The sequence below is a fragment of the Hemiscyllium ocellatum genome, chromosome 45 (assembly GCF_020745735.1).
Source record: "Hemiscyllium ocellatum isolate sHemOce1 chromosome 45, sHemOce1.pat.X.cur, whole genome shotgun sequence".
Classification (NCBI taxonomy): domain Eukaryota; kingdom Metazoa; phylum Chordata; class Chondrichthyes; order Orectolobiformes; family Hemiscylliidae; genus Hemiscyllium; species Hemiscyllium ocellatum.
In genome coordinates this window covers 32,082,670-32,096,290 of record NC_083445.1, presented here as the reverse complement: position 1 = coordinate 32,096,290, position 13,621 = coordinate 32,082,670, and the positions used below count along the sequence as shown (strand labels likewise).

General features: G+C 44.4%; 1 protein-coding gene across 12 annotated transcripts in view; it reads left to right on the top strand.

Moving 5' to 3' along the window:
- LOC132836039 (EVI5-like protein) overlaps positions 1-13,621 on the top strand; it is a 313,206-nt gene that overhangs the window by 92,107 nt on the left and 207,478 nt on the right. For 11 of the 12 annotated variants that reach the window (XM_060855265.1, XM_060855263.1, XM_060855261.1 and 8 more), the window contains one exon: positions 4,590-4,639. The gene's annotated coding sequence lies outside the window, so the exon portion shown is untranslated. The remainder of the gene's footprint in view (positions 1-4,589; positions 4,640-13,621) is intronic. The other variant, XM_060855266.1, reaches the window with a different exon arrangement.

Here is a 13,621-nt window from a genome sequence, read left to right as displayed (position 1 = left end):
GAGGAGGAGTGTGGCACATTTCTGAAAATGCTTATGATTGACAGGCCTACTTAAAAATCCCACAACCCCAGGTTATAGTCCCAACAGGCTTATTTGGAAGCACTAGCTTTTGGAGTGCTGCTCCTTCAGGTGGTTGTGAAGCTGTGTAAAATGTGTAACGTTTTACTTGCGTGATATTGTAATCTTTTGCTATAAATTCTATCTTATGGTCCTGCTTTACAACCACCTGAAGAATAAGCAGCGCTCTGAAAATGTGCTTCCAATTAAACCTGTTGGATTATAACCTGGTGTTGTGGGATTTTTCACTTTGTCTACCCCAGGCCAGCACCGCGTCATGATTGACAGGCAGGTATCTTTGATTGTGTGGTGCTGACTCGATAGTTCCTGGTAATGTTTGGCTTTGAACTGTGCCTGTGCTACTCATCCATCCAGTGCTATTTTATTGATAGTTAGACCCTAGAAAGTCATCATGAGAAATGTAACCTCATTTGAAAGTTGCAAAGCAAGAAATGGAAATGAGCTCCTAATTTTAGGTGCTGTTTCCTATGAACCAAGCATTGCCTGAACAGTTGAAACTGCTCAGGTAAGGTATTGGAGATGTAGTTTCATGTTGTTATAGCTGCATGATCATACCTTCCACTCAGGAAGCTAAATGAATATATTGGCTTCACAACTTCACCTGAACTCCTGAGATGAGCAAAGATGGAACATACAGGCAACTGTGTACTCACTTTGGTGCTAGCATTGGATCTACCATGCAATGCAGCTGTGACTGTCCATTCATTGGCAATTTTTTGTGATCGTTTCTTTGCTTGCTTGTGCTATTCCTGCGATAAAACTTGGATTAAGGTAGACTGCAAATCTGTTCCCAGTAGGTGGCAGACACCTTGTCAAGATGAAAGGAGAATGTGATTAAGAACTTCTAACACAGCAAGCAGCAAACACTGCAACTTGCTGCTTACAAGGGGTGGAAGTTGTCAACAATTCTGAAAGAAATTGAACAGGCAGATGAAAGAAATAAAGGTGTGGGAACTGGACTGATTGGATTGCTTTCAAGGGAGCTAATTAAGATTCAGTGGGTCAAGTGACCTCTGTTCTGACTCTGACTAGAGCTTAACAAATGATACTGAACAAAGTCCGAGTAGACAGTATGAATGCAGGTGGGAGGATACCAAAGATGTAATAGTGAAATCCCTCCCTCCAGCAGCACTGACTAGTAGCAGCTTTGTGGAATTTGTTTGAACTTGCCGGCTGTTCCAGAGTGTGAAACTGATGCTCAGCAGGCATCATGTGCATCATTACCATCATAATCATATAAACACTGCTGACCCAAACAGGCAAAATATCTGAAATATGTTCAAATCCACAGGTTCAGCTGCTCCCAGACCATAAAATAACTCAAACAAAAACCTCTTAAACTAGGTGCATCCAATGTTCCTCTTCTCTCTGGACTGATTTCGGTTTTCTTGTTAAAATTATATACGGAGCTGAAATGGTTAATTTTATCAGTGTGTGTCAACTTATCTGAATCTGGTCATCTTCAGTGATGGCAGAGGCAGAACGTTTAGTGAAAACACCAGAGTGGATCAGGAAATGGCTGAGGTATTGGATACTGCAAAGAAAAGCCAGTGTGGCGATGACATTCCAGATGCAATCCTGAAGACTTGTGTTGTAGGAGTAACGACCACCATCTCCAAACGATTCCAATTAAGCTATAACCCTGGCATTTGCCCACCACCTTAAAGCTTCCCTCCTGGCCACACACCATCCTGACTTGGAATTGTCCTGCAATTCCTTCATTGTCACTGGGTCAAAATCCTGGAGCTCCCTCCTGAGAAAAGCTGTGGGTGTGACTGCTCACAGTGAACTGTAGTGGTTTGCAGAAGCACCTCCCCAGCACTTTGGGGGCACTTGAGAATGGCTGATATTGTCCCAGCAATCTTCATAATTTTTATTTTTAAGTGGCTTTTATTCGAGATTAAGGAGACAGTAGAATCTCTACGGTGCAGGTCCTTCAGCCTACCAAATTCACACTGACTCTCTGAAGAACATCGTTTAAAGGCAGAACTTAAGAAATATTAATGTCAATCTTTCAAATATTTTGCTGCGCTTACAAAATGCAAATCAGTCCTGTAAATCCCCACTGATTTGGTGACCTGATTTTTTTAAAAATTTAGAATATAAATGAAAAAAATGCTGTCTGTTATAAATTCCTCTCAATGCTCACCTTAAAATTGTGCTGATAATGAGTGGGCAAATATTTAATGTGCTGGAATATGTATGGCCTTTGTATGATCAGGTATAGAAATGGATGTGGTCATCTTGTGCAGTTGTAAGCATTCTCATTCCTGAAGAAGGGCTTATGCCCGAATCGTTGATTCTCCTGCTCCTCGGATGCTGCCTGACCTGCTGTGCTTTTTCAGCACCACATTTTTCAGCTCTGGTCCTCCTCCATCTGCAGTCCTCCTAGCATTCTCATTACTGCCCACTCAAATGTGGTCACGTGAAAATCTTTCCGTACAATGGAAGCAGAGTTGGAATCTTTTATTTCCCACTTCTTCAGCCAGTGTATTCTGTCCAACGTCACCCGACATAGTTAATATCAACATCATGCATGCGTACAAAATCCTTTAACGCATATTCCCCTGTCCTCCCTTGGCTGCCTTCTGCAAGGTCCATTCCCTCTGGGACACCCTGGTCCATTCTTCCATCACTCCCAACATTCCTCCCACAGCCCCATGGTACCTCTGCCTGCAACCACCAAAAACTTACCACCTTCCCCCGGCCTCCTCAGTATCCAAGGGCCCAATACACCGCCCAGGTGAAGCAGTATTTTACCTGCACTTCTCACAATCTAATCTACTGCATTTGCTGCTCAGTGTGGTCTCCTCTGCAGTGGGCAATTGCAGTGTAGACTGGGTGACAGCTGTGCAGAACGCCTGTGTTCTGCCTGCAGACCACACCCTGAACTTGCCATTACCTGCCTCTGTAACCCCCACCTACCCCTGGCCAGCGTCTGTCTCTGGCTTACTGCTGCATTAACAGCCACTCACCCTCCCAGCCAGGTTGTTACCCACTCTTTGTCCAACTGTTGTTCTCTCTGTTTGGGTTCAACCCCACTTCTCATTTACTCCTTACCACCTTCCCCCATCCTACCTTCTGCATATCAACCACCGTTTCCCAAGCTACCATGTCAGTTCTGAGGAAGGGTCACTGGATCCAAAATGTTAACTTTGATTTCTCTTCACAATACTGCCAGACCTGCTGAGCTTTTCCAGGAACCAATAAACCATCTTTTTGTTTTAATGAAAAGAATAAAGTTCTCCCAACAACTAAAGTCACTTAACTTCTCTCAACATTTAATTCTGTATGACCTTTATCACAACAGACGAGGGGTGGTATGCTGACTCAGTGGTTAGCACTGTCGCCTGATGGCACCAGGGACCTGGCTTCAATTCTACTTTCAGGTGACTATGCAAACTCCTCCCAGACATTCTCCTTGTGTCTGCATGGGCTTCCTCCCACAGACAACCTGCAGGTTGGGTGGATTGGCTGTGCTTAACTGCCCGTAATCTGCAGGCTAGGTGGGTTAGCTATGGGAAATGCAGCAAGATAGGGATAGGGATAGGGTGCTGGGTGGTATGGTGTGGACTCGATAGGCTGAATGGCCTACTTCCATAAGAAAGGGCTTCTCTGCTACAACCTGTATTACTGTAATAATTGTAATGTTACATTCAGGCTTTCCTTTTATTGGTGACCTATTTCTCTCTCATTTTTAAATTCCTGTGTATGTTACATGTCCCCGCCCCGCCCCACCCCACCCCAAACCCACTGCTGTCAGCTCGGATAAGGAGTTTCAAGGCAGGTGTGATGCCATCCATTGTATGTAAATGACCAGTTGGCTTGGATCAAAGTGTTTCCCCACCGTCTTCACACACCATCTGGGCAGAAATGGTGATCTGGTGATGTGAAACCTGAATATTGCTGAAAAAGCCACATTTTCTTGAAGCTATTCACCTTTTCACTCATCAAGCCAATTTGCAAGGAATGCCAATGATCGAGGAGATAGGAACACAGAAAACAATGTTATGTCCTGTACACAATGCTGGATTTCCCCACAGCTGCAAGCTGAACTCCCACAGCGAGTATTGATCATGTTTGTTTTCTGCTACATGGGACTGTAACCTGAATTTGTCAGAAAATTGTTAGATTATATGTGGTTTACCATCATTGGTTCAGCTATGCTGCAAAATTTTGGGTTTGAAAAATATTCAATTGAATTTTATTTAAAAATGCCTTCATTATAGGATTTGGGCTCCTCTAGCGTTTCCTGAATGGCCCAAGTGACCATGAGAAGGTGGTGATGAGTCACCTTACATTTTGGATATTGCTGTTCACTCCGATCCTCCATGTAATGAGGACAATGGCAAGGGATATTGCACATTGTTGGGAGTCACTGTGTACGCTGCCTGTTTCCCCCATCCTGAACTGTACTGTATACAGTTATCACAAGCAGTGTCAGGTTGGCCTATTTGGCTGACTTTTATTTTCTGTTCTTGTTTAATATACTGTACATGCTCTCTCCACAGACTGATCCGAACAAGTGCCCAGTCAGTCAGGAGCAGAGGTGAGAAATTTGGTGAGTAGGAAGGCAGTACTGTTTTTTATAATCGTATTGTAATTTTTGTGAGTTTAAGGCAGTGTTTTAAACTTTTTTTGTCAAGTGCTCTGGTTCTTGGCTCAAGAATCATACATTGGTTACAGCATGGAGGTGGCAATTTATCCTGTAGATTACATGCTCACCCCTGTGCAGGAGAATGCGTTTCCTGATTGGGAATGTTAACCTGGTTCAATTGGAGAGGCCTGACTGAAGGCGAAGTGCACTGTTCACTCTGAGAGCTGGTTGTCTGTTAAGGACTGTGTGAGTGTGTGTATAAAGGGTGACTTGGTGATGGGATACTGGCCTCTGGGGTTACTTCAGCGGTGACTAGAGAAAAGCACACACTCTGGTTATCTTTTATTGGGAGGGGAATTGAATACAAGGCCAAGGAGGTTCTGCTTCCTGTACAAAGGGTGAGATCACATTTGGAATATTGTGTACGGTATTGGACTCCATAGTTAAGGAAGGATAGGCAGCAGACGCTCTATCTACCATTTGATTAACTGAATTTCGCATTATCGGAACAAGATCATAAGGTCCCGGTGCTTGGCTAACTGTTATCCAGCATTCAATTAACCGCACAAAATGCTCCCTGCCCGTGTCCTTTGGATCGCTTTTGAGTTGGGGTGAGTATTTCTGGAGTCATGCATTATTTGGGAAGTTGACTCTTTCAGTCCTGCTGTTGGTGACTGACTGGGCCCAGTGCATGGAAAGAATATCAGAGATTTTCGTCTGCTCAGAAAAACTACGAGTGTTTATCCCGACAACTTGTGGACCCACAGTTTGTTCAGTTATCAGCAGCCTGACATTCCCTGAGGTACCAAATACAGAAACCTGTCAAGAATTGACAGATTTAACTAAGGAGCATTATGATCCCAAGCTGCCTGCCTCATTCTGAGATGCTGTTGGTTTTGCTCGTCGATTCAGGAACCCGGAGTTTTGCTGAGGTAAAGGCACTGGCACGTGACTTTGGTTTAACCCTTGCTGAAATGTCAAGAGACCGTTTGGTATGTGGGCTTAATGATGTAACTGCAAAAGTGCTGACTGGCTGAAGCCCGAGTGGACTTCAAACAGGCACTACAACTGGCTTCATCATTGGAAAATGTAACAGGTGCAACAGTGAAGTTGCAGGGTATACAGACCCCCTCGCCAGGCCGCCTGGGCTTGGGGAACACTATCTGAGTGAAGGCAGTTGCATAGCCTCATTAAGGACATCTCCTCATCACAGGGACTCTAGCTCAGCCCACAACAAAACTCCTAAATAAAGCCAAGCCCCAGCCAAAAGGGTTAAACCTTGCTTCAGGAGCCAGGCCGGAAAGCAGCTGTAGTTGGTGCCAGTATGCGGACTTGAGACAGCAAAAGAATCCCACCAGGCCTAAATGGAATAAGAGAACTTTGTAAGGCGGTATACAGGAGAGAGCACAGTCTGAAAGTTCCACCTACATTTGGGTTGGAGCAGTTAAATTGTTCAGCAACATCCAAATCCGAACCAATCAAAATAACCATCTGGTTAAATGGTCACCCGGTTCGAAGAGATGTTGATAGCAGTGTCGCTGTATCAGTGACTGTGGAACCAGTCTTTCACAACATTCACTCTCCACTCCAACGTTTAGGTTTATACCAGGCCTTAGCTTAGTGCGTTTTGACAAGGTATGTAGCTCTGGTTGAGGTTCTGGATGTAGGTTGGCTCACTGAGCTGGAAGGTTCATTTTCAGACGTTTTGTCACCTTATTAGGTAATATCTTCAGTGGGCCTCCAGGTGAAGCACTATTGATAATTCCTGCTTTCTACTTAAATCTTTGGATTGGTGATGTCATTTCCTGTGGTGAAGTCACTTCCTGCCCCTTTTCTTAGGGAGTGGTAGATTGGGTCTAACTCAATGTGTTTGTTGATAGAGTCCCAGTTGGAATGCCATGTTTCTAGGAATTCTCGTGCATGACTGTTTGGCTTGTCCTCGGATGGATGTATTGTCCCAGTTGAAGTTGTCCTCCCTTACCTGTATGTAAGGATATTAGTGAGAGAGGGTCATGTCATTTTGTGGCTAGTTGATGTTCATGCATCCCACATTCAATCCTCTCGACCCATCTGTCCATCTTCCTTCCCACCTATCCATTCCATCCTCCCCACCAACTTAGCACAATCGCCATCTACCTCCATCCCACTTATCTTTGCCTCAGCTCAAACCGCCTCCCCTATTTCTTTCTCAGCCCCCTTCCCCGGTCCACCCGAAACATCGACTCTCCTGCTCCTGAGATGTTGCCTGACCTGCTGTGCTTTTACTGTATCTACTCTGGACACGCTTCCAGGCACAGCTGATAGTATCTGACTTTGATCCAGTCCTGACAAAACAAACTGTGGTGATGGAGGGAAACCAAAGGGCTGTTGCAATGAGAATTGAAACCTTTTTGGACCTGGAGAAACCAGGTCACGTAGAGGACACAATGTTATGAGGAGAAAGAGTGATTGTCTTGAGCAAAGGTTGCCATTTGGTATGAGCTGAACTCCATCATGGTCATCCAGAGGTTTCCAAAATTAGGCTGTTGATGAGAAGTTATTTCTCGTGGCCGGGATTGGTTGTAGACACAGCTGTAACAGTGGGGCAGTGCCAGCAGCTTGCTCATGGGAAGGACCAGGTAAACCCTGGGCTTGGTAACACAGTGACTCTGCAGGACTGTTCTTCATCATTGTAGATGCTGACTCAGTGACTGGGGGTGCATAGGGTTCATTCATCGAACACTAGGATGACAATAGAAAAACTGCCGGTATCGTTTGCAACACACTGATTACCTGGATTGTTGGTCACTGATAACAGGCTGTTATTTACCAGCAAGAAATTTTCAGCATTTTCTAAAGTCATGTGACATTTAACATAAAAAGACCGCTCCATACCCTCCATCATCCAATTGTCTGACAAAATATAATCCAAACTATAACTAACTTAGATCCTCTCTCATTATAAACTCCATTATTTTGGTCTAATCTGCTCAATCTCTCTTCATAGGACATTATAAACTACTTATAACTCCTAATGCATATTAGCCCATTAGTTCATAACAAAAAAAATTATGAAATGTGGGTGATGGCTTAGTGGTATTATTGCATTAATTAGGAGACCCAGATAGTGTTGTGGGGACCCAGGTTTGAATCTCACTACAATGGATGGTGGAATTTAAACTCAGTAGAAAACCATCTGGAATTGAGTCTAATGACGACTATGAATTAATTGCTGATTATCAGGACCCCCCCCCCCCCCCCCCCCCCCCCCCCCCACCCCCGCCACCTGGTTCGCTAATATCCTTTAGAGAAGGAAACTGCCATTCTTACCTGGTCTGGTCTGGCCTAACTGTGAGTCCTGACCCACAGTAACATGGTTGGTTGTTAACTGCTGTCTAGATGGACAATAAGTGCTGACCTAGCCAGTGACCTCCTCATCCTGTGAATGAATAAAGAAAAAAAAATCAAGTTGATTGTGAGATCCTTCTGGGGCTGGTGAGATTTGAACGAGATATTTTGGCTCCATGGTAGGGACAGTGCCATTGTGGTAGAAGACCCCTTCAAACAGCTGAATATTGCTTCAGGAACTAACCTATTGCAACCATGGAAACGAATCCAGATTTCCTGTGTGAGAAGGAACCTAATGTGCATTATACACATGCAAATTGCTCGAATGATTGGATAGTTAACCACTGTGCAAACCTGACTTGGGAAATGAAATGAGCAGTACACATGGTGGAAAGTAGGTGAACACCTGAATTGCTGCCTTTATTGAATGAGTCTGCTTTCTCTTTTTAACACGGTCAGATGCTTTCCTCAAGGAAAGGTGTATCTCGGGGGGTTTTGCTTCAAACCAAAGTTCAGTGTTTAATTGCATTGCTCAGTTATTTTCTTGCTTTCAGTGTGTGTATGGGGAGCTTATTGATTTGCCTTTGTCTGGGAGTATATTTATTCCTTGTTTTAAATCACTGGTGTAAGGTTTAAAAATAGATGGATCTGAGCATTTCTTTGTTTAAAAATCACAAGAACGATGCTATCCAAACTCCTCACTGAGCATTATTTTAAATGTCTGCTCACTTTTCATTAAAAGATAGTAGGTCACAGAATCGTTGCTGGGTTAGTGCAGTTACCATCAGGGTATCCAGAATGCCCCTGTTCAACAGCATCTCAAAACACAATCTCAGGGTTCATGTCAATATTGCAAATACCCAGTTGTACCTCGCTGTCAGTTCTTAACTCTGTTTTATCCCTGGTTTGTTACACTGCTTAGCCAATATCCTGTTCAGGGTGAGTGGAAGTTGAATCCCAACTGAACACAGGGAAGTGCTGATTCAACCCATCAGCTACTAAAACCGTTTCGTTCATGACTTTGATACCTTGTGTTTGACGATTCTAGTGCCGCCCTCAGCCTCTCTACTTTCCATTCCTTCCAGACTTGAACTTGTCAAAACCTGTGTTCCTATCCTGACTCGCCCCAAACCCTGTTCACCTATCACCTCTCTGCTCACTGAACTACATTAGCTCTCATATAGACAATAGGCGATAGGTGCAGGAGTAGGCCATTCTGCCCTTTGAGCCTGCACCACCATTCATTATGATCATGGCTGATCATCCTTAATCAGTATCCTGTTCCTGCCTTATCTCCATAACACTTGATTCCACTATCTTTGAGAGCACTATCCAACTCTTTCTTAAATGAATCCAGAGACTGGGCCTCCACTGCCCTCTGGAGCAGAGCATTCCACACAGCCACCACTCTCTGGGTGAAGAAGTTTCTCCTCATCTCTGTCCTAAATGGTCTACCCCGTATTTTTAAGCTGTGTCCTCTGGTTCAGCACTCGCCCATCAGCGGAAACATGTTTCCTGCCTCCAGAGTGTCCAATCCTTCAATAATCTTGTGTCTCAATCAGATACCCTCTCAGTCTTCTAAACTCAAGGGTATACAAGTCCAGTCGCTCCAGTCTTTCAGGGTAATGTAGTCCCGCCATTCCAGGAATTGACCTTGTGAACTTACGCTGCACTCCCTCAATAGCCAGAATGTCTTTCCTCAAATTTGGAGACCAGAACTGCACACAATACTCCAGGTATGGTCTCACCAGGGCCCTGTATAGCTGCAGTAGAACCTCTTTGCTTCTATACTCAATCCCTCTTGTTATGAAGGCCAGCATGTTATTAGCCGCCTTCACTACCTGCTGTACCTGCATGCTTACCTTCATTGACTGGTGTACAAGAACACCCAGATCTCTCTGTACTGCTCCTTTACCTAAATTGATTCCATTTAGGTTTCCATTTGGGAGTCTTGCAGTGTTTAAATTCTCCCCTTTGCTTTGGATGTTGTCTCTATGTCCTGCCAATCTGCATTAACCAACAGCAATCTGAAATTTCTATGTATCTCTGTTTTGAACTACCTGCATGTCCCTGATTTTCCAACTGCTGCACTGTTGGCAGGAGTGCATTCCTCGGCCCTGGAATTCCCTCTGTGTGTCCTGTCAGCCATGGGCATTTTCCTCCGTCAGTACACCCCATGGAGCTATCTCTCTCTGAGTAAACCTTTCAGCAGACTCTGAGAACTCCTTATTATTCTGTAAATTTATGAACACTATGTTCAAAGGCCTTACAATATTTTACTCTCCAATGTACTATATGAATGCAAGTTGTTATTTATTGTGCACTGGACTTAATTAGAACAACTTTTTTTTGTCTAAAGATGACTGGGAGACTGTCGAAGATTTGATCTTAAAAACTCCTCATTAAAGTTAAATCACTGTTTCCTCTCTTGTTTCAATGCAGTGTATGGTGAGTTCTCCTTTTGGAGATTAATAACTCTGTGTTTTAATGGTGGTGATTGAAGGCAGATTATTAGTCAGGATAGCAAGAGTTTTAATTTAAACAATACTCCAGCTTGGTCCTTCCTCAGAACTGCAACGGAAACATTAACTCTGCTTTCTCTCCACAGACACTGCTCGACCTGCTGAGCTTTCTCAGCAGTTTCTGCTTTGGTTTGATTTCCATCATCCACTGCCCTTTCTGATATTTGTTGTTCGTACCCTGCACTGTCATTGGCGTGGAATCTTTAACGTGAACGACTAGAGCAAATATCTTGGGCCTTGATTTCACTGCCCTGGTGGAGAGGGGTCATCTTGCAAAGCCAAGAAACTTGGGCTTCCTCGATGCAAAAATAGTTTCCTGTCAAAGGAGCAGCCAGATTGACTCATCTGGCTGTCTCTTGGGCGGGGAGCTTAAAACAAAGACTGCAGCCAAGACTCTGCTGTCCTCTGAGAGGGTATACCGTGGTGAAGTGTGTGGGAAGGGAGAGTGGAATAGGTTGGAGTTGCTTGCAGGTTTTTCAGGGGCAGGGATTGGAAACAAGTTCAATATTGGGGTGAAAGAGGAGTTCTACGATGCTGGCAAATGTGTCTGTGTCAGTATTGGGGAAATAGCTGTGATTGGGACACAGAATGAGGGAAGGTTAGAGTTTAAATTTAGTCCTGAGGAGGTTTTATTACCCACTTGGGAACCCTGCAGCCTTCTGGACTTTGAGTTCAACAGCTTGAGGGCTTGAGCTCTCCCATATCCTGACCCCAGTTCATCCACATCAGGTTATCGCTCAGTCCCAACTGTTAGCCAATAACAGCCCTCCTAAATAGCTGTTCACCCTCCCAGCTGGATCATTACCCAGTCCTCTGTCCAACTGTTTTCCTGGTCTTTGGGCTCTATCCCCACCTATAATTTACTCCTTACCCCCCTCCCCCCACCCTATCTTATGCATATAAACTAACATTTCCCCAGCTACCAGCGGTTGGAAGGACGGGTCAGTCAACCTGAAACGTGAACTCTGATTTCTCTCCACAGATGCTGCTAGACCTGCTGAGGTTTTCCAGCAGTTTCTGTGTTAGTTAGTGATTTACAGCACCCGTGGTTTTTCTGTTTTAACCTTGCCCAGCCTGTTGTCTACATTAGAACACAAGGAGCTAAACAGGCATTCGGTTGTGCACCGCTGTTTGTGTTGACTGTTTTGCAAGCTAAGGCCTATCAGCAAATGTGCAAATGTTACTGATAGCAAGGTGCTTCTTTAGAGAAATACCTGACCAAACGACGACACGACTGGTCTCCAGCTCATTGTGGTTTCCATTGTTGGGCCCGGTACAAGCATTCTGGGCAGGGGGCTTTGATAGACATGTAACTTTACTGGTTTGATGCTTAGACTATGTGTATGTGACAGTGAAATATTAATAATCCCTTCTGAGGAACCTGACTAGTAAGATATTCTAATGCAATTTAGACTTGAGGTTGAATGAGGGCTTCCTTTTGAGGGTGGAAACTCTAATCTGGAAGGTGTCATGACCTTTGAGTTTTGGTGTGAGGACTTTCCATTAATAGATTGTTTACTTGAATTGTAAAGGGAGTTTTCAATACAGATTTGGATTTAGCACAAAAGTGGGGTGTGAGCAGAGTTGAAAGGTGAAGCTAGCAGGGCTGTTTTGGGTAGAATGGTATTTCTCATTATACAGCTCATGGCCTTATTATGTTTACATCGTTCTTTAGGGTGGTTTTGAGATCTGAAAACGTGTTGCTGGAAAAGCGCAGCAGGCCAGGCAGCATCCAAGGAGCAGGAGAATCGACGTTTCGGGCATGAGCCCTTCAGGACTGCCCGAAACATCAATTCTCCTGCTCCTTGGAAGCTGCCTGACCTGCGCTTTTCCAGCAACACATTTTCAGATCTGACCTCCAGCATCTGCAGTCCTCACTTTCTCCTATGATTTTGAGATGCCCATATATTATCCTAGGCATACAGTCGTGAGTGTAGAGCGAAAGATCTTCCAAAAATCCTTATCCTTAATGAGGGCAGATAGGGTGGGGGGAGGCTAGAATTGAGCCATACGACCTGATGGAATGCAGTACAATCATATATTGATATTATCAATGTGGTGAAACTGCAGTAAATGTGGTTATAAGGGTTTGTTATGCTAATAGAACACAGAATCCCCACAGTGTGGAAACAAGCCATTTGGCCCAACAAGTCCACACCAACTCTCCGAGTATCCCACCTGGACCTACCTTACCTTACCTTGCAACCCTGCATTTCCCAAGGTCCCAGCTGCAACATCGCTGAACGCTATGGGACAACCTGGTTTGGCCAGTCCACTTAATTTGCACATCTTTGGACAGTGGGAGGAAACCAGAGTACCTGACGGAAACCCACGCAGACATGGGGAGAACATGCAAACTCTGCACAGTTGCCCGAAGGTAGAATCAAACCAGGCTCCTTGGTGCTGTGAGGCAGCAGTGCGCACCACTGAACCACCGCGCTGCCCACATCAAATCTGTTACAGCCGGAGGCATCACCGTTTTTTTATATCACTTCTTTGCGAAGCAAGTTGGGAAGTTATTGGGTCAGGCACTACATGAGTTGAAATAATGGAAATATTATGTTGTGACTGTCAGACTTCTCAAAGTGCTTTACAGTCAATTGGGTACTTTTGAAGTACAGCCTGTGAAATTTGGGAGATTTCTTTTCAAAAATCTTAACTTTGTCAAACTAAAGAATGGAAACAATTTGCCCAATTTTGCTGGCGAACCAAGGTGTGGACATGCCATGGTGTGCTGGTAAATGTTCCGAGACTGATCATTCAGAGCTCCAGTCTAACGATCTGTGGTCATGGGTTTGAATGGCAGGTGATGAAATTTGATTTTAAAATTCTGGAATAAAAACTAGTCTGGTGGTAACTCCACAACAATCAGCAGTGGTTATAAAAATCCCATCTGGTTCACTTAGGTCTTTCAGGGAAGGAAGTCTACCAACCTTACCTGGTTTGGCCGATATATGACACCAGATTCTCAGCAGTGTGGTTAACTCTGAGCTACCTTTAGGTCATTTGAGACGAGCAATAAAAGCTGGCCTGGCTAGCAATACCCAGGTCCCGTGAGGGAATAAAAAAAGGCAGGTTTCTGCACGTGCCATTCCCA